Below are 21920 nucleotides of genomic sequence, written 5' to 3'. Positions count from 1 at the left end.
TTTCTGTTTTATCCAATCTCAAATGTGTTGGGATGGAATTCCACAACTTTGGGGTATGTTAGGCAAGAGAGCTCCCTTCAATTCTTAATCTTTAAATCCTGGGAACCTGGAGCAGATGCCGTAATTCTGATCTCAAAGGTCTTGTAGGCTTCTATGGGGTCAACACACATTGTATAAGCTGGCATCCATTTTGTATTAATGCCACGATGAGCCTGGCAGAGGATTAAACTGGATCTTCTTTTCTATTGGCAACCAGTGCAAGGCTGCAAGTTCTGGTTGTGATGATTTATGCCTGGACATTGTGTAAAGAATGCACGCTGCTACATTCTCTAACACCTGTAATCAATAGATTACATAGTTTGGACCCCCTAAACAGAAGGAGTTGCCATAATCCAGGCATGAGTTGATGAAGACGTGAACCAGTAAGCCTCAGGACTTTTATGATCACTAGCACACAATAAGATTGGAACCTTACCACCATCTTCCATAACATTTCTAGATCTGGGAGGCAATATGTTTAAGAAAGAAGACTGTGGCTGTCAATGTCAGACTCCTACTGGCATTCACTGACTACAGCTCTTGAAGGGTTAGGTGCTTTGCCTCATGTTATCTGCTACAGGGATACACACAGAATACCGCCAAGAAGGCCCAGCTTACCACTGTGGACTGGGCAATGCAGGAGTTCTAGCTTGACAGAGAGCTGGTGTCTGGAAAACCTACCTTGAGAATTTTAAGGCTGAAAGAATAACCGGGAGGAATATTTCCTGCACTTTGGAAAAAGTGGGTTTTCATTTGTTTCACCTTTTTAAGACCAGGACAAGGAGCTAATGCTTCTGAGGGGATGGTTCACCGTCGAAAGGCAAGATATCCAAGTTTGTTCCCACTCACAGTCTTTTTCCACTAAGAAAAAGGTTTCAGCAAGACCTCTTGGTGAAGGTTTCTGGATTCATAGAACCATGCTCAGTTAAACCTTCCGACCTTGCACTTCTGGATGATTCTGATAACCAATGAAGTGACTAAGGGCCTGATTTAGAATTCGGCTGGATGGGTTACTCCAACACAACGGTGACCGATATCACATCCACCAAAATCTAAATCCCATAGAATTGAATGGGATGTAGATTTCAGCGGACTGCATATCCTTCAATGTTGTGACAGAATAACCCATCTACCAAGTTCCAAATAAGGGCCTAAGTTTGAAGGTAAAACCTCTGACTGGGATGAGGTAGTAAAATCTCTGTGGCTACAGGATTTTGTTTTGTCCTGTCGAGAGCCTTTAGCACCTAAAGTGAATGCTTCAGCAAGAGTTTGATGATAATTTAACATTATTTTGGGGATTCTTGCCCACCTCATCTTCTTGCTTTGCCTGGAACTCTGGAAAGTAGTCCCTTAGTCAGAAAGTAGAAACTCTGACTTGTGTGACCCACTTGGACGACCCAACTTCTGTCAATTGAGAACTGTCTTAAATGGCACTTAGGCCACAGTTGTTCCACAAACTGTCACTACCCTCTGGTGGTTTTTGATTTCTTAGTATTTTTTTGCCTCAAAACATTATTGAGATATGTATCTCCAATTTTCTTTTTTTCAGCTGTTTATCATTTTGGTGTGTTTCACCACAGTAAATCATCCTTTTACCAAAGCATTGTGAAATGTTATTATGTTTTATTTTATTATAAACTTTATTGGTACACAGCTTGAACATAAAACACATTTCTCAGGGGAATTGAGTAACCACTGCTTGACCCTTTGGTACCAAGGTTTGAGCAGAGATTCTCTGAAAACGTTATTTTTACCTAACCAGATTATGTTGATTAAGGTGGTGGAGAATACCCCTTGCCAACGTATTAATAAAATATCCAAAAGTTACTGAACGTTTATTAATTTTTGGATGCTTAGCCTTCAAAGGGCAGCACCCTTTGCCTCTGGGAACCCTCCTGTGCTACATATTCACGGTGGATTAATTACATAAGACAAACCAATACATAAATGTCAGGTATCCTTGTGAACAACCAAGCCTATGCTCGCACGTTTGTCTCTCAATCTTGTAAATGCACTTCATATTCATCCATGCACTAAGATTCAATGTTTAATAATCCTATCTCACACTCCTTTCACTTTTATTCATACCAAGGCTCACAAGCACAACATCAAAATACTACTCATTGATACCAAATGACCGACACAGTCTTCAGTTGACAGAGTTCCTTTGGAGAAGCATATTACATGCACACAAATGCTTTTCAGCGCAATGTTACTGCGTGAATCCCCATGGATATGAAACTACAAAACACTTCTGGTTTTCAGCCTTCTCATAGTTATCAAAAGTTATCAAGAGGCACGGGAAGCCTATACCATTTCTGTGTATCCCACAATGTGATACAATGAGAAATCTACCATACAAATGCAATCAACTTGTTTATTAGTCCAAAATGTAGATATTAATAGAACATGGAGGACACTATTGGCCTATCTGGTGGTTCCATTACATTCCTATCCATCTTAGTAAACCTGTAAGAAAATGGCATTTTGGAATGTCTTCTCTCAGCTTCCCTCAGGAACAGATATTTCTTATTTTCTAGCAAACCATATTCCTTCCAAACGAATAAATAATTTATCATACACAAGCTGCACTATGTGTTAGAATTATTCATTGTGTGCATTAATGTAGCACTCTGTGTACAATAGATGGTTATAAGCCTTATTCGGGTACATTTCTGGGAACAATATTACCTTCCTTATTTGATGGTATAATAATAATGGAGACATCTTTCTTTAGATGTTGCTTATCAACGGATTTCAGAAAAGAACCGATATATCATATTTATATGAGTAGACCTGCATACGTTTTTCAAGACTTTGTTTACCATATCATGAAAAACAACTATCAGATCCAATGGTGTGCTAGGCAGATACAGTGATTTACTTTTAAAACTACTCCCAATACGGGCTCTAGATATCTATACCTAAATCATTCATCACAACCTTCCATTCAAAGACATTGTTTATGTTTGCATTCGCTAATTTACACAGATTTTACACATTTTTTAGGCATGGACGCCATTTATGGTCACAGCTGTGACCTCTGGCACAGCCTTTGCATCCCCTGGTCTCAGACGTGTCAAAATCAGTGCAAAAACACATAGGTTACTCGTCCTTTTGGACGTCTTTTGGAGCTCCATTTTCCTTTGTTTGTCAATTTGTTATTACTGCAATAATGAATATTTGTACATTATTCATTTTTAGTAAAATAAAGAATGGAGTATAATTAACTGGCACTTGACCCTCCCTTACAGCTTTGGTAAGTAAAACATGTTTTTAAATGTATGTTGTGTGCGTGTGGCTGGGAGAATGTTACTGTCATTGAGAGTGCGTGTAGTGTGAATGTGTGTGTATATGTAAGCATCTGTGTGTAAGTGATAGTAAAGATCAAATATTATGTGATGACTCTTCTGCTACCCCAGGCATTTTAGTGAATTGCTGTTCATGTTTCCAGGTCTGACAATGTGTAGATAGAATTCCATCCTTTCAGCTGGTTACATGATTCTGGTTCATCCTGTCGAAAGCCTTTAGCACTTAAAGTGAATGCTTCAGCAAGGGTTTGATCATAATTTAACATTCCTTTGGGGATTCTTGCCAACATCATCTTCTTGCTTTGCTCGGAACTCTGTTATGTGAAGTCTCTTCTGCATTTCAGTGAATTGTCGTTCATGTTTCCAGTTCTGACAGGTGTTCAGTGAATTCTATCATTTCAGTTGCCCACAATTCTTGTACAGGTTTCTGTCTATCTGAAGGCATGGTCATTAGCTTCAACTTTATAACTATCAACAACATTTCAAGTATGTTCCTCACATCCTCAGACTCGTTTTCATTTTCTGGACAGAACTACAGTCGCAAATTAAAAGAAAAAACTACCATAATAGATCACACAACTGCCATAAAAAGAAAAACACTCAATATCATAATGCAACAAATCGTCTACAACTTAGAAAACTCACATATGTTATACAAATATTAAACAAGTATCATATGACCACACTTCCACTAATAAAACAAAAGCAAACAGCCCGTGTGGTCACATTTAGCAGTGACCACTATATGGTTATACAGTCCATGCCTTCCCATGCCGGGCATTAACATATACATCAACACACAAACACAAAAGTAGCATGTCAAAACCATACCTCGCCTCAGTATATAATCACACACACTGCAAAATATAACTAATATATAAACATGCAACTATTACAAACAAATCGGGGTGCCGGGGGGACCAGCCAAAGAATGAGGTCTCCCCCACCCGGGGACTTTGGGGAGGGTGGTACAGCCCGCGGCGCCGTGGGCTGTGTATTGGGCGTTTTTTGGGCTCTGTGGGTGGGGGCTATATATGGGGCTCCATTTTGTCGCCGGCCACCATTTTGTCAATGGTGACATGGTGTACAGTCCCGTTTTTTGGGGAAGCAATTTTTTTCCCCTCCCACCCTCCCGTTATTGTTTTCCCATAGTTTCCCCCCTTTTTTCCTTGGAGGGCTTGTTTGTTGTCGGTGGTTAATTTCCTGTGATGGTCGCTGGATTGAGAGCAGGTGCGCATTTCGGGATATTGTAGTGCTTGGCGTCGCTGGGAACAGGTGCTGATGGTGGCGATGAGAGTTTGCAGCCAACTAAACACGTGCAGATGGGCAGGATGGCAGGGCAATTTGGGATAGTAGGGGGGGTACAGCAGCAGGTCGTGACGGGCAGGAAGGAAGATTGACAGGGTTCAGGATGACAACAAACTGCCAGGATTGAGAAGTAGCTACACAAGACTCGAGAGGGGTGGCAGGAGAACTTGGCAGGGAGGGGGGAGGTTGGGGTAGGGGAGGGGAGAGGATGGTGGTTAGGTGAACTTGATGTCTAGTGAGGCTTTAATTTTGTAAGGCAAAGGCCGAGGAAAATTGTTTGTAAGTTCACCTTTTCCTATAAAGCGGCCTTTTACACACAGCCACAGGGTCGTGTTTCGGTGCCCTCCTCCCCAAGTTGTATTCATGACCATGGCAATATCAAATTTATCATCCACAACATTACTGAAATCAAAAGTATTGTCTACCGCAGTTTCATGGATGATCCAATCAGTGATGTTATTATTAATGTCTTGTAAGATATTATCAGTGATACTATCAATGTTGCCATCTAACATGTCATAAGTGATGTCACTTGTGAGGTCATAGCAGTGAATTACGAGGTGTTACTTATGGTTAGATTACCTAACCATGCCTGACAAATTTCAGTTGTTTTACAACCATAACTTCAATTTAGCAGATTTTTACAATAGATTAAACCTATGTTAAGGTGTTATAAACAAAGCTAACCATTACACCTTTGCGTTTTTCAATTATCTTTTTATCAAATGCCACACCCAACAGTTTCCAGTGTCCAACACTGTTGGCAGACTGGTTGGTTGGAGGGCCTGGCCAATCCATAGAGCATGCTCAACTAATGATGTGCACGGCTGGTCTTATGCATTCACCTTGATGTGGTGGCTGTGTCATGCTTTACACAGCATTCATCAATGAGCACTGTTGTTTGTTCACCGGGAATATCAGTTAGACAGACCCTCTGCCCAGCTGCCTTAGGCAGCCAACCCCCAACAGTGCATGACTACAGGGCTTGTAAAATTGTGAATAACCACAGATACTGGGCTATAACCAGGCCCTGCACTCAACCCACCAATGGCAACCAGCCCATGGTGCACAGGTTCTACAGCTATGTGCAACAGAATTTGGCAGCAGGGTCTGGCTTATGGCCAGGATCAGCAGTTTATCCACGCTGTGCATGGCCTTTGACTCTATACAGCGGGGATTGGCTGTGAAAATCAGACCACAAATACAACCCACTGCAGATCAACCCACATTGATCACAGTCTTCAGGAGAGCACATTAGGGGTTAGTGCCAGTGCCTGATTTACAGCATGGTCTAACTCCCAAATCTTGGTGGTTGGCCACCCCTTGCTGCACAGGACTTTTGGATGCACACAGCTGAGTTGACCAACCTGTGGTGCACATGCGCTTTGGCCCTGTGCAGGTGGGGTTCAAGATACCTTTGAACCACCCTCTGAGGGTGGTCAGTCTTTGCTGCATAATGCCTTTAGCACTAGGCAGCAAGGGTTGTCCATAATAGGTGGCATATAGCCAGGCCTTTCACCCATGTCACTGAGATCAAAGTTTGGCTTTGAACAGTAGAGATTTCCTAAAACGCCTTGCCTACAGCTAGGCCTTGCATCTAATGTTTTGAAGGCAGCCAGGCAACAATGCACAGTGACTTCCACCATATGCAGCAGGGTTGGTTGCAGTGCTTTTGCAAGACATATATGAAAGAGCTATACAACAATTAATGTGAAAAAAAATAAAAAAGTAAGAAATATGAACATTGCTGATGTGCTGGAAGGGCTATTTTAATTGTAATATATAACGAGCACAACATTTTAACTGAAAAAAATAATATTTGATCTCTTAGGAGCAAACAAAACAGGATTTTAACTATCCAATGGCCAAACCTAATGACTAAAATGACTAAAACATGGAGGTCACTGTAAATCCGTGTGTTTTATGCACATATGATCTGAAGGATAATCAAACAGGAGAAAAGAGAGTTCACAATCTAAGCAAATGGAGAGCTGATATACAATATAAGACTGGACATAATAAACCTGTATGGACTGAATATAGATGTTTAATTGCTTGCATATGTCGACCGAAAGGGAAAGAAATTTGGAGATATGATGTACTTTATTGGGCCTGAGTCACAGCCTTCAAAGAAGAGGAGTCAAATACCCACTAAAGAGTGAACAAAGATGAAAAACAAATTAAGACTCTAGCAATATTTGAGCTCCATACATGAGGATTACATAAGTCTTTTCTAAACCAGAAGAGGAACATAAAAGAAATGTAAATACGTTATCCCTTTTTGACAAATATTACCATTCAGGAAATATTATGATCCTTTAGGAAGAGAATATTAAAGAAGATTAGTCTATAAAATTGAATAATAAGGACAAAAATAGTCTGTGATCAATGTCTAACAAGTGTTCTATCTATCTATCTATCTATCTATCTATCTATCTATCTATCTATCTATCTATCTATCTATCTATCTATCAATGTATCTTTATCTGTTTATGATGGCATATAAATAACACATTACAATGTTTGATAGTGCGGCATGGAAATCTTTTTTCCTGTTCTATGATTTGAGTTGCATCCTCTATCAATAACATAACAGATGATTTTTAGTAATGCATGTATTAATTCGATGAATTGAAACTGATGTATAGATGATTATGAAAAAATCAAACCACAGTAGCAGTTCTTTCCTATGATCAAATCCTGGCACTACAACCATCAGTATTTAATAACAATAATTTATAACAGTAGTGATACATTTAAAATCCTGTGAAATATATAAAATCAATTTTCTGATCCAACAGATGGACATTTGAAGGAGTCTTTGGTTATATATATGATGATATCACTTATCATTTTATGCATAACACAGGCAGCAGCTTTCCATGGAAAAAGCTATTTATTGTCCTGCTGTTCACTTTGCTGTCATTGGTCAAATTTGCATGGAACATTCTAACAATAATTTCATCCACTCTAGGAATTTTCATATTGATCTGTCTGACAATCAGAGTCAAGAAAAAGGGGGCTTCTCAAAACTGCTAATTACACCAAACTTGGCATGTATCTAGAACTTTAATATAGTAAGTACCTTTAGCTGGTATGGTTTACATTTGGCTAGTGTTTTCAAAAATTTAGTTTCAAAATTCTTGCAGTATGGGAAAGATGATGGTAATTGCTGTAGAGAAACGGACAAAGAGTTCCACAAACCTGATTTTGTGTACCTCTGAAATTCTAATGTTGGACCTGGCCCTCTTTGCAGGGTCACCCAAACCTTTTGCTTTCTCTTCTTTGTTTTTCTGAAATTGTTTTTGTTGGCTTTAGGACTGCCAACCAGTGCTAAAGTGCTAGTGCTCTCTTCCTTAAACATAGCACACTTGGTTTCCACCCAATGAAACTTTGTATTTAATTCTAAGTCTCTAGTAAAGTGGCACTATGTGTACCCAGGGCCATGTCTCAGGTCTGCCTTTACAAACTGTGTGTGCAGTTTTAAACTGCCATTTAAACCTGGCAAATAAAATGTTTGCCATGCCTAAACCTTCCTTGTTAATACATATAAATCACCCTTAGGGCAGGCCCTAAACAGGGCAAAGTGCAGGATGCCATGGATTTATATCATTGGACATGTACTTTTAAGTTTTACATGTACTGGTAGTGAAGCTCTCAGATTCATTTTCCATTACTACAAGGCCTACCTCTCCCATCGGAATAACATTAGGTTACCTTATTACACTCAATAAGTGAAAACTTGCGTTTGGGAACAGGAAGGAATTGCCATTTAAATCCCTCTTTAAGTATGATTTTAGGTCAATATTCTGAACATGCCACTTTTATAAAAATGGTCACTTTCTTGTCCTCATCATTTGGTGCCTACAGCCTGTTTCCTGGGTCACATCACTAGGTGTAGTTGGCAGTTTGCCTTTGTGAATTCCTCCCAGACAGCCACATTGAAAGTCTTAGAGTTGGCAGAAGGGCCACCCTGACTTGATGAGCGGGATGAAGCTGTGAGCAGTTATGTGTGCACTTCAAAGGCACTGCCTCAGCTCCCACACTAAGTACTTCATACTAGCCTATTGTACCTATAGACAGACTAGGACCAGGGCAGGGTGGCAGGAAGTTCCAGACACTTCAGTAAGACTGCAGATATTTTTTCCACTTCAAAGTAGGCACATGGTATAAACATGGGACCCTCAGACCGACTCTTCAGGATATTCCTGGACCTGTAGATATTTTAGAAGAAGGAATGCCCTGCTGCTTGAGACCTGCCGTGCTTTCTTAGAAGTGAGATTGGACCTGCACCCTTCATTCCAGGCTGAAGCGAGTCTAAGGTTCAGCTGAGTAACCACCTGTTCTGAGCTACTGTGACACAGCAGGTTCCAGAGGCCTCTTTGCAACTGCCCAGTTGACTTTCAACTGGACCTGCCTGAGCCCTGCTAGCCTCTACTGGAGTGAGTTCCGCATTCCCAAGATATGCCTCCCAGATGCCGGACCCTTGGTTTGGCTTCAGTTGAGCTCCTACTACAAGAAAAGGAGATATCCTGAAATTTAAAACTCTTTGCAATCACAAAGGGTCCTGTTCATGAAAAGTTAATGCTGCTTGCACTGACCACCAATACAAAGCTCTGTTAAACCAGGCTTTGCACTTCTGTGACCATCAGAAGTGCAAGATCCACACTTCACCCTACAGCATCAAATGCCAACTGTGACCGCCAACGTGAATCTTAAGCAATGGCCATCTGTCTCACCAGACAAAATCTTCACGCTACAGCAAAGTATATCTATGATGTCCAGCCTTCTCTTCAAGCTATGGCAATGACCATCTGTGATGCTCGCCCTCCTCCTCGCGGCCTCTTCTCATTGCGCTAGACTTTAAAATGTAAGTTGTCAGTGTGACTAAACTAGTCCCTGTATCTAGCCTGTGCTCCATCATAATTGGCCTGAATTTGTTACTTTCACTTGGTCTCACCTATCCAGATAAACATGAGTGGCGCTTTCTGCTTTTTGCCTGCATACTTACCTTAAATCTTTGAAATTGCATATCTATGGTTCTACGAATTGGATTTTGGTATCAAACTATTTATTAAATTTGACTAAAGTTTTCTAAGTTGGCGTGGGATGTTTTTGTTTTATGTTTTCACTTTATTGCCGTTTAAGTGCTTCATGTATATTTTACACATTGCCTCTAAGTTAGGCCTCACTGATTTTGGGCAAAGGTATCAGAGGGTTAAGAATAGGTTAATTTAGAGATTTGTGAGGTTCACTCGGACAAGGATTGCACTTGTTGCTGGAATTAAGTTTCAACCCCTCAACCAACAAACCCAATTTCTCATACCTGACCATTAAAAAAACATGACTCAGATTGGTCATAGGTGTTTTTCTCCAATCAGCCATTAAGTTTCCACAGACCCAAAGCTGAGTCAGTAGAACTGAAGCATTTGGCTGGCCACACCTTGGAAAGTATGTTGTGAATGCCTTTACGAGATTCAATGACTGCCCAGGTCCTGAAACAAAACCAAAAGGCAACATAAGGGGGTAGGGTGAGTACACTCTGACCACAAGGGCCACGTGGGGGCCCAAAAGAAGTCACATGTGTATGAATGAATAAATGAAGAAAAATGCTGATTATGACACAGATCCATTAATCAGTAAGGTGCGAGGAAGCTGACAGAAGTTTCATAAACAATGGAGTGAAAATTCAACACATGCTTCATGGAGCCACGTTCGCGCATTTGCAGATCCACATACTGAAACAAGGATCATAGACTCCCAGAAGGTCCAACATTGGTCCATGAGCTGGTAAAGGTTTGAAACCTAAGAAAAGAATCCTAAAATTATTTCAAAAATGTTTAAAAGAGCTTGTCAGGGTGGCCACTGTGGGGTTTGGGTGCATGTCCCAGCAGAAGGCCAGGTGCTGCGGCCACCCCAGGTGTGCATGGCCAAAGTCTGCATGCAGTAGATCACTGTGGTGGCTTTTTTGCAGTGACATGTTGTAGGCTAAGCCCTAACACCAACCACTGGTGCACATGTCCAAGGCCATTCATGAGGTATGGGCCCTCTCCGGTTCATTTATAGTCTCGAAAAGCATATTATACTCCACATATTTGATTTTACATAGTTGTGTTTGTGTTTGTGTGTGTATGTGCATCATTAATACCCTGGTGCACTAGAGGGCTGATTTCCTTCTAAGGAGCTGTTACCAGTGTTGCAGCAGACCCATCAGACATCCATGTAACTGTTCTCCATCACATTATTTAAAACACGAAGGGGAAAACAAGCAAACTGTACACACACAAACTACTTCAAAAATGTGGGCCTGAAATGACAGCATCTCTCTCTATTGCTGTGTTCTAAAAACCTTACCAGGATGGAATCAAGGCACGTGCATAGCTAACCATATGACAATTTATTAATGCTTTACATTCAGTCAATCAATCAGAGTTTGTAAAGCGCAATTAGTTGCTCATAATGGTCTCAAGGCTCTAAGGGGGTTTTGTCCTGTGAGCTTCAGTCGAAGAGCCAGATTTTAAGGTCTTTCCTGAATTGGAGTAGCGATGGCGAATGCCTGAGGTGCAGGGGCAGGGTGTTCTAGCTCTTTGCAGGGAGGTAGGGGAAGGATCTCCCATCAGCCAAAGTCTTCCATATGTGGGGTACAGTTGCTAGTGCTGTTGAGCGGAGCTAAGAGGTCTGGTAGGGAAATAGAAGGTGATGCGGTGGTTGAGGTAGGCGGGTCTTAGGTTGTAGAGGGTCTTGTAAAGGTGGACGAGGAGCTTCAAGTTAATTCTCTTCTCTTTATAAAGCCAGTGGAAGTCTCTTAGGTGATTGACGATATGTTCACTGCGGGAAATGTCCAGGATGAGCCTGGTGGAGGCTTTTTGGATGTGCTGTAATTTCTTGAGGTTCTTCTGGGTGGTACCGGGGTACAGGGTGGTGCCATAGTTGAGTCTGCTGGTAACGAGAGCATGGGTTACAATTTTGCGGCAGTCCTTTGGGATCCATTTGTAGATCTTCCAGAGAAGTCAGAGTGTGTGAAAGCAGGAGGACGCAACTGAGTTAACTTGGTGGGTCATGTTGAGCAATGAGTCCAGGATGACGCCGAGGTTGCCTTATGCTTGTTGAGGTTCAGACAAAACAAAGACCATAGGGCCTGATTTAGAACTCGGACGACAGGCTACTCCATCACAACGGTGACGGATATCCTGTTCACCAAAATCCAAATACCATAGAAGATAATAGGATTTAGATTTCGGCAGAATGGATATACACTACCGTTATGATGGAGTAGCCCGTACGCCGAGATCTAAATCAGGCCCATAGTTATTAGAGCTCAATCACCTTGAAAAGAACCTTATGACATTGAGAGCATGAGTTCCGGCTTAAGCCTCAGCCTCCATGCTTAGCTCACTAAATACGTTTTTGAAAAAGTGATGGCTGTTTTACACTACCTCTTTCACTACAAATGATTAATAAAGTATTCAGTGATTATTATATGGCAACAATACCTTCAGTATCAGTGGTTCCCTTATGTGTCTAAAGATGGAAATAAACTGCATGTAAATTAGGAAAAGGAAAAGGAAAAGAAAGAATAAAAGCTACACTAGATTAAATTGTGCCAGTTAAGGAACATTCATGATAACACAAAAAGGTAATGTGCTAACTTACTAGCATTGAGATAAACAATAGTTTTAGACTCAAATTCTCTGACAGGGAAGAATACAACCAAAGTAGTATTACACCTCAGGCAAGTATAGCCACCCTATGCCAATATTCTACACAGCTGATTAAGGGTATAATATGTATGATAAAAGCTGACTCCTGTATTTCACACTAGTGTAGTGTTTATGGATTTTGGAGAATGATAGGCCGATCCAAATTTTCTTAGTTAATCATTATACCTCTCTATCCGATCACCTAACTATTTCAAGTACCCACCCAGAATAATGTTGAAATTTGCTCTAGATTTATGAGATCATTTGATTGATAGATCCTTATTCATATTTTGTGGTATGGCGTTGGCAAAGATAATGTCTTAATTGAACTCTTCCAAACAATCAATCAATCAATCGTTGTATTTGTAAAGCGCACTACTCACCCATGAGGGTCTCAAGGCGCTGGGGGGGGCTGCTACTGCTCAAACAGCCATGTCTTGATATGGCTCCTAATGGTAAGTAGGTCCTGTGCCTTACGCAGGTGGGTGGGAAGAATGTTCCACGTCTTGGCGGAGAAGTGGAAGAAGGATGTGCCACCGGAGGGTGTTATGTGGATGTGTGGCACAGTGGTGAGGGCAAGGCCGGTGGAGCAAAGCTGTCAGATCAGGGTGTAGAAAGAGAGCCGTTTGTTGAGGTATTCTGGTCCGGTGTTGTGCAGTGCCTTGTGAGCGTGGGTGAGCAGTATGAATGTGATTCTCTTGTTGATGGGGAGCCAGTATAGGCCTCTCAGGTGGGCTGTGATGTGGAAGTGGCAGAAGATGTCCAGGATGAGGTGTGTGAAGATGTTCTGAATGCGTTGCAGTCTTTTCTGGAACTTGGCCATGGTTCCTGCATAGAGGGCATTGCCGTAGTCCAATTTGCTGCTTACGAGGGCTTGGGTCACCGTCCTTCTGGTTTTAGTGGGGATCCATTTGTAGATCTTACGAAGCATGAAAGTGTGTTGAAGGAGGAAGAGGAGATGCCGTTGACTTGCTGGGTCATTGATAGTGATGAATCCCAGGATGCGTGCGTGGTCGGTGGGTGTTGGTGCGGTTCCCAGTGTGGCAGGCCACCAGGAGTCGTCCCATCCAGAGTGGGTGGAGCCGAAGATAGGGACCTCAGTCGTATCAGAATTCAGTTTCAGGCAGCTGTTCTTAATCCATTCCACGATGGCCTTTATTCCTTCGTTGAGGTTGGTCTTGGCGATGGCGGGGTCCTTGGTGATGGAGAGGACCTGTCTTTGTGTTTGATGAAGGCAGTAGACAAACACCAACTACTGTGCCCATCCCAATGAGTGTTGTCCTGATTTTCTGGTGAAGAGATGATGTAAATCAATACCCGATTCTCTGTATGCAAAATTAAAATTCAGTATTTTGTTAAGCTTGGCAAAAGCAGGCATGTATTTCATCTTATACAAATAAAATTGAGTTAGTATCTACCTTAATTTCCCTATAGTGAATATTCAGTCTAATAAGAATGCACGGATGAATTCACACTAATATCTCCTTTTCACCATTAAAAGTGTTAAATACCACACTTCTATTGTTTCTAAGTGGAATAAATAACAGATATTGGTACCCATATTAGGTTTCTCAATTACTTATCGCGGAAGGATAGAAGTATGAGTCTGCCTTTGCAGGATTCGACCACATGGGCTCTAGGACACACGTCACATCCTCCTATACATTGCTGGAACAGACTATCTCACAGTTAGTTAACATGCAAAAAACACTATGCCTCCGTATGGGTGGAGGAGCATTGCCCCGCCAGCAGCAACCGCTGCAAATCCCTTTACATGAAAAGGATAATAAACTTTGTTTGTTATCCTTTTCGTGTAAAAGGGGCAGGGCATTGGAGATGATGAGCTGAGGGGAGTGCACTGTGCACTCCCCTCAGAGTGCATATGTGTTTTGACAGCCGTCTCGGCCCGGGCAAACACACATGCGCACAGGGCCCTCTCCAGCCCAGCATCCTGAGCAGCATCAGGATTGGCGCAGGGCAGGCTGTGACCTGTGCCTGCAGCAGCGACGGGAGAGGAGTGGCGTGGGAGTTAAGCAGGTGTTTTTTTTAATTGTTTTTTTAATTAATCTTCTACCATACCCTCCCAGACCCCCGCCCCACCACCCCACCCAGCCACGCGAGCCACTCCTGTGCCTCACACTATTTGATTTGTTGTTCTATCTGTATCCTAGAGCTTACTACTCCATTTGGCTCCCACAGAATCCATGCCAAATATGAGAATGTTGTGATTCTCACATTCTCATATTAGGACAAATAATACTCTTTAAAACGCCTCTCCTTACTCTAAACAAGACTCATCTTCCAAACAAATGGAGATTCGTTAGCAAATTGAGAAACGTCAAGCCTTCAGCCCGAAAAGAACAGACAGAATAATGCCTTTGCTTCCTAAATTTATAGTAATGTACTTAACCGAGGAAGCAAGCAGGTGATTACTGGAATACTGTGGGACCTAAGAGCTCTTTTCATATTTCAAATGTGTACAATTCTACTGTGAAAGAAAGGAAGCAGCCTAAAAGCCAGATGGTGAGCACAGCGTACTTCATCACTTAGGTTCATAATGCGTGCCGCATAACATTTTTCATCAATTCCCACTCTTTCTTAACAAAGTAAATTGAGCTGTGTTGGGTCACTGCAGCCTTTCTACGCCGCTATCAATCTAGTGCATGAGTTTTAATCTAGGTGTGAGGCGCAGTAATTATTTCCAAAACAGGGAAAGGGGAGGTAACATAAATTAAGACAGTGCATTGGGTGATTCCCATTAACCAGGGTATTGTACTGTTTTATTGGAATTTATTTAAAGGCATATCAGCTTCTGTACTTAAACTATGTTTGCAATGAAAGACAACTGATTGTAGTGTTAAGCTACGACACCCATCTATTAGTAATCAACGTATGCTATTGCACTAGTGAACTGGGACTAGGAGTGTTTAAGGCTAAATTTCAGAACCTGCAAGTAAGAGACCAGGGAATGATAATGACTTTGCAACTTAACTAAATATTTAGGGCCAGATTTGTGGAAAGTAGTGCTGCACTGAGTGCTGTGCCACTTTCCCTGCGCCCCTTAGCACGCCCCCTACCAACCCATGTGTGTGTCTTATTTAAAATACGGCGCACCATGGCGCAGGGTAGAGGGCAAAAGCGTAATTTCTCATGACGCTATTGATGTACTCTGCAGGAGTAGCACCACAATGTTTGTGTTACTCCTGCAGAGTACATAGGGACCCATTCTAAAGAATGAAAGCTCCTTTTAACGCCTGTTCTTCAGCAGGCTTTAAAAATGCTGTTAAATATAGCGCAAGGAAATCTCAGAGATTTCCTTACACCATTTTTCTTGCTCTCCTAATCGGGGAATGCCCTCTTTGCATACATTATGCCTGGCACAGGCATAATGTAGTGCAAAGGGTTACAGAGTGGCACAATGCATGCAGTGCTCCACTCTGCAAATACGGCACAGGGATTTCGGCCTTGTTGGGCCCCATTGACTTAAAAAATAATGACGTTTCTGTGGAGCAAGGTGGCGCTGGGGCATTATAAATATGCCCCGTTAGTACTTCTGAGATCATGATCCCTGTTCCATTAGATTACTAAATGGGGCTGCTTCTGAGGACAGGCACCAGTAAAATCTTCACCTTACATTAACACTCCCATCTCCTGAGAAGGTCTTTAAGGCAAACCATTACCAAGATTCCAAACACACCTGATGCGCTGCCTCATCAAAAACTTCACAGATGGGCTTAATGGAAACCTACAGGTGTGTTAGAGCCAGGTTTTTAACTAAATATGAGTTAGTTCAAGAACTGCAGACATCACAACTCGCAAAGAAGTTGCAGTGGATTCCACATTAGGGGGCTCCGACCATCAGACCACCAAACCTGCGGGGGTGAGGTTGCCGTCATACTGGTGGCTTCACCCCCATTCTATTACGGTGTTTCCATGAGGCTGACCAGTGGACACATCATATTACTACGTTTCGCAGATCAGCCTGACAGAAACAGACCCATGGCATTGACTCACTTAAGGAGCTGAGGCCAATGTTAAAGCACAACAGCACCCTAAGAATGCGCACTGTCTGCCGAGCAGACAATGTGCATTCTGAGGGTACTGGTAGAGGGGGCCTCTGCAATGCCCATGCTACCAGTATGGGCAGTGCAGGGGTCCCCCTGTTGCCCACAGCGCTGGCTTTCTGCCGGCCTTTCAATGTCATTGAAACTGCCAAGGAAAGGCAGGCAGAAAGTGGACTTGTGATCAGCATGGTGGTGCTGTCATGGGCCCCGCAGTGGCTGATTACCACTTCGATCACTGGCACCCCCTCTGGATCCTTGATCCTGGTGGTGATGGCAGTCCCCTGGAGGTACAACCTTCAGGGTTGTAATCTGGAGGTTAGACCTTGAGACCGCCAAAGTTGTAATGAGGCCTAGGTCTACAGGTTGTACTGTCTACAGTTAATACTTTACAGCAGTGGTTCCCAACCTTTTGACTTCTGTGGACCCCCACTTTACCATTACTGGAACCCTGGGGCCCCCACTGAATCCTTTTTGGAATCCAGCCCCCCCCCCTCCCAGTGAGGCATTAATGAAAGCTCGGTACCTAATCTGTTAATATTATTTAATTTTATAAGCAGTCATGGACACCCTGAGGAGGCTTCGTGGACCCCTAGTGGTCCCCGGACCACAGCTTGAGAACCACTGCTTTACAGAGTCCATGTTAAATTTATGGCTGTAGACAGCATAGTGTGCCATGCAATTGGAACATGTCTCCTATCTACATCTGAATGCAGCATTCATGATATGGCCTATGGGGAAGTTCTCATAGATTGATGATGGGTGCAAAATAATAATGAGATACAAAGATGGATCTAGATCTAATCAAGGTTACCTAAGTAATATAAGCATTACCTTCATCATCTTTTCCCTCTAATTTTGTAAATTAGAACACATCTGAGTATCCACCACCCATTCTGGACGGAGAAGCAAAATTGTAATTGCATTTAAATAGAGCTTACTGCCGAATCCAAGATGGCGGCCGGATTTCCCGGCTGATCGCCACTACCGCTCTAGCCCATCTCCAGATCACACACGGCTCCATTCACCCGCGAAAGCCGCAGATGCCGCTGACGCTGTGCGCCTGCAGCACGGACCGCTGCGGGCGCTTCACGGCTTTCTGGTGGCCCTTGCTAGGATCGAGGCTGCGTCGGCAAGCACCGGAGGGCCCCGCAAGAAGATGCGAGCATGGCACTCGCCCTAGACCCGCGCTCCTGTTCCTCTCAACCGAGCGCGACCCCCGCCGTTTCTTGGCAACAGTGGCTGGCTTGTGGGGTGTGTGGGATGCCCTGATGGCGCCGAAGTTAAGCAGGACCCATCGCTCCTTACGGGCACGGCAGAACCAAGATCCAGGAGGAACCAAAAGCTACCGGTCCCCGGATTGAAGGAGCACAGCAATCCTCAAGTGAAAGGGGGCCTGCATAAAACAACCGACATGGAAAAAGACACCAGGTACTCTGTTCCAACAATGTTTACTAGCGTGATGCGGCTTAAGCAAAGGTCCACGGAAAAGGCAGTATGTGATTCGCAATCTAACATGCCAGGAGTCAATGATGAGCAGGTACCTGTAGCATCTACATTTCTTGAAGTACTCACTCCTATATGCAATGCAGGGGGGAGGGAGCCACCCAGTCGAGAGACTGATAGTACAAGTCCAGGAAAGAGCGGGGAGGTGATGGCCCCCCACCCAATGGGGTGTGAGAAATTACCTGAGCAGGAACTCAAAGATTCAAATCAGGGGCCTCAGGAATCTAATCCAGAGAAATGTGAAAAACAATCTTGTACGTTAAGCTGCAAGTTAAACTCGCAACAAGCTGAGGGTATGGCCAAGTCCCCAATGACATATGAGACTACCCCCCCAGCTCCAGTCCAGAGGGGGAAAGAGGCGAAACCAGTAAATATTGATCAGGGGCCATTAGATACAGCATAAAACTTTTTTTCTCCCTCCGATCAGTCTAGAGACTCAGACCTAGATGAAGAAATCCCTTTAACGGATTCAGATATTGAGAGAAGCTCTGCAGCAAGTATCTGGGTATCCAATTACTCAACATGTAGAAGAAAATCAGTCGAGCAAACTGATGTTAGGAGTAGTTCAGGGGCCAAGCTTAGGAGAGACCCGCTTAAGCCTCAAAAGGAGGATGGTGAAATGCAGTGGGACTACTGTATACGGCCACCCAACAGGCCTTTTCAAAAAGTGATTCAGCCTGCAGTACTCTAGTGCCCCCTTCCATGGGTGGCCCTGCAGAGCCTCCCTCGTTGGATCTTATCTACAGGACAATGGTTCAGAATCATGAACAGGCACAGAGGGAGAGCAGGAAAATGAAAGCAGCAAACAGACAGTTACAATTATCCATTAAAAAAGTGGGCAAATCTTGCCAGGACATTGGTGCACGCATCGCCACCATGGAGACTCAAACTGAGGAGCTGGAAATCGAAGTTAAAGCAGCAACAGCACAGACGACGACACAAGGACAGCAGATCTCGGATATTCAATGGAAACTGGAAGATGCGGAAAACCGCCAGCGGCGGAATAACTTGAGGATTTTGGGTATAGCAGAGGACCTTGAGGGGCAGGATACTAGGGCCTACATAGCTTTACTTTTTAAGAAAGCATTCCCAGACCTGATTGGGTGGGATTGGTAAAAGGAGATTCAGAGAGCACACCATTTTCCGTTAATGAGGAAAAAACAAGCCTTGACCTCTGCCGGTAGGGACCAGAGCTATCCACGGGCTATTATAGTGTATTTTGGTAATTTTTTATTGAGACAGGCTGTGTTTGAAAAAGCTCACCCCAATTCAAGGTGATGGTGGAAGGTGTATCATTCTTTAGTAGTCCAGACTTTGCACATGCCACTGTAGAGAGACGGTGGCGACTCAGGCAGATGATTGCTCAATTCCAAGAGTTGGGGGCGGAAGCCTACTTGTTAAGCCCTGCACGTCTAAAAATTGTCTATAAAACAACTATAAGATTTTTTCTCTCAGAAATTAAGGCAGGGGAACATGTACAGCAACTGAAAACTGGTCAAGTGCAGGGGGTACGGGAGAAGGGGGGGAGGGTTTGCCGTAAATAGCCGTTTACATGTAAATGTATGTAAACATATGTGATACTGATTGGGGGTAGGTAAACTCCCCCCGCACTCAGCTCTCTACTCTCCCATTTTTTTTTCTTTTCATGTATCACTTTTTGGCCTTTTTTTTTTTTCCTCTTTGAATTGTTTATTGGTCAAGGGTTTCGATCGGGAGGGTGAAGAAGAGGGGCCGCGGGTAAGGATTGGTAATAGATGTGTGAAGGTTTTTTTTACGTATTGGTGGGCTAACGGGAGCGGGACTGGCAAATACCATCTTACAGGCTCAGGAGCCTGGCGATTCCATTTGTAGGGGTAAGGGTTGGGGGGTGGGTTAAAGGAGGGTGGGGGGGTCACAGGGACAAAAAGGATAATGGGACACACAGCAGGGGGAGTGGGGATAGCTCTCATCAGTGGAAAAAGGGACAGGGTGTGAAAGCAGCAAATTTGAATAGGACATACAGGGGAGCCAGAAGGACCAACATCCATGAAAATAGGACAGTTAAGTGAAATACGTATTGCCACAGTGAATGTTTGTGGGCTCAATAATAACAAAAAACGGCAGCTTGTAGGAGAGGTTTTCAAGTCATGGAATGTCGATATTATTTGTATGCAGGAAACACATATCCCAGTTACACAAAAGCAACTAATGGAGTTTTATGGCTGGAAGCTAGCGGTTTTTACAGGACAACACACAACCACTAGAGGGGTCGCGATATTAACTCGGATCAGTACTTTGGTTATACACAAACAATTAGCTGATAAACTCGGCAGGCTGGTTCTGTTGGAATGTTCGGCTAAGGGGCTAAGGTTCACTCTATGTTCTATTTATGGATCCAACACAGATGATCCAGAGATACTGGATTGGCTTAATTTAGAACTTGCGACCTGGGCAACACCTATCATAATGTGTGGAGATTTCAATATACATTTAGATAATAAAGAACCCATTCAGGAACAAACACACTACCTGGGTAGAAAGAATAAAGTTTTTAGGGCACTTCAATCATTGGCCATTAATCATGGCTTGATCGACGTCTGGCAGCTGTGTTGCCCGCAGGACTCAGGGCTCACCTTTTACTCTGCCCCGCATAAGAAATTAGTCAGGTTAGACTACTTTTTTGTGACAGCCTTTTTACAAAACCAAAAAAGGATCAACAGACTTCCTAGAATCATATCAGACCACAACCCATTGGTTTTGGCTTTAGAGATTGGGAGAAAGGGCCCGCAGCCTAGATCTTGGACATTTGATAGGGCACTATTAGCCTATCCAGGGTATATCCAAAAAATGAAGGAATGGATCCCGGAATTCTTTAAGATAAATCAGGACTCTGCTTCTTGCCAGACAGTTTGGGATACATTTAAAGCTGCTGTCAGAGGAGAAACCCTGAGCTATGGATTAAGAAAGGAGAAAATATGCATGGATCAGTTAAAATTAGTTCAGACAAAGCTGGTTAAAGCAGAGCAGCGACTAGGGGAAGTGATCCGCAGCGGAGTAGAGATCGCAGACATTCTGTGTGAGGGGAATATCATTAGGGCAGAGGCCACTAAGATTTTTATGGATAAGGCTGCTGCAAAATTTTTAGTATATCGCCAGAAATGCTATGAGTATAGCGGGAAAGTGGGCCAACAGTTGGCCTTAAGAATAAGACAAAAGCAGGTATTTGGGAACATTAAAAGTTTAGTGAATGAAGAGGGGCGGATTGTACACAACGGTACAGAGATTATGGAAGTTTTTAGACGATTCTATCAAAATTTATATACCCAGGAAGAACAGCCCCAAGAAGAGGAAGGGATCGATGCTACGGGCAATGAGATATCAGATCAGTTAAGAGAGGAAGATAAGGCAGCTTTAGAAGTACCTATGACATTGGAAGAATTGGAGATAGCAACTCGCGCCTTGGCAAGCGGGAAGGCGGCAGGGGGGGATTTAATTCCACTGGAATTCTACAAAGTTTTTTTGTGGAGATATGTAAACAGTTGCTTAATTTATTTATTGAAGTACAAGCAGGGGCTCCTCAACCGGCCTCCTGGGGGGAGGCTAAGATAGTAGTCTTTTTGAAAAAGGACAAGGAACCCACTCAGCCTGGTTCATATCGCCCAATTTCTCTAATTAACAGCGATGCCAAAATTTATGCTAAAATACTTGCCAGTCGCCTGAGTTTGGTAATCTCAGGTTTAGTATCTCCATGGCAGCATGGCTTCATCCCGGGGAAGAGCACGGCAGACCATATAAGCCGAGTCATCACGCTACTTGATGTTAGTGCAACAGCCAAGCTTCCCATGGCAGTAATCTTGCTAGATGCGGAAAAAGCTTTCGATCGGGTTCACTGGCCCTTTTTATGGTCTGTCTTGCGTAAAAATAACATTGGTCCCAGGTTTGTTAAAGCAATTCAACAGCTTTACCACAAACCAACGGCTGCGATACAAGTTGCCGGGCTAAAGTCGACCTCAATC

Source organism: Pleurodeles waltl, chromosome 10 (genome assembly GCF_031143425.1).
Source record: "Pleurodeles waltl isolate 20211129_DDA chromosome 10, aPleWal1.hap1.20221129, whole genome shotgun sequence".
NCBI classification, from domain to species: domain Eukaryota; kingdom Metazoa; phylum Chordata; class Amphibia; order Caudata; family Salamandridae; genus Pleurodeles; species Pleurodeles waltl.
This window is presented reverse-complemented; position numbering follows the sequence as displayed.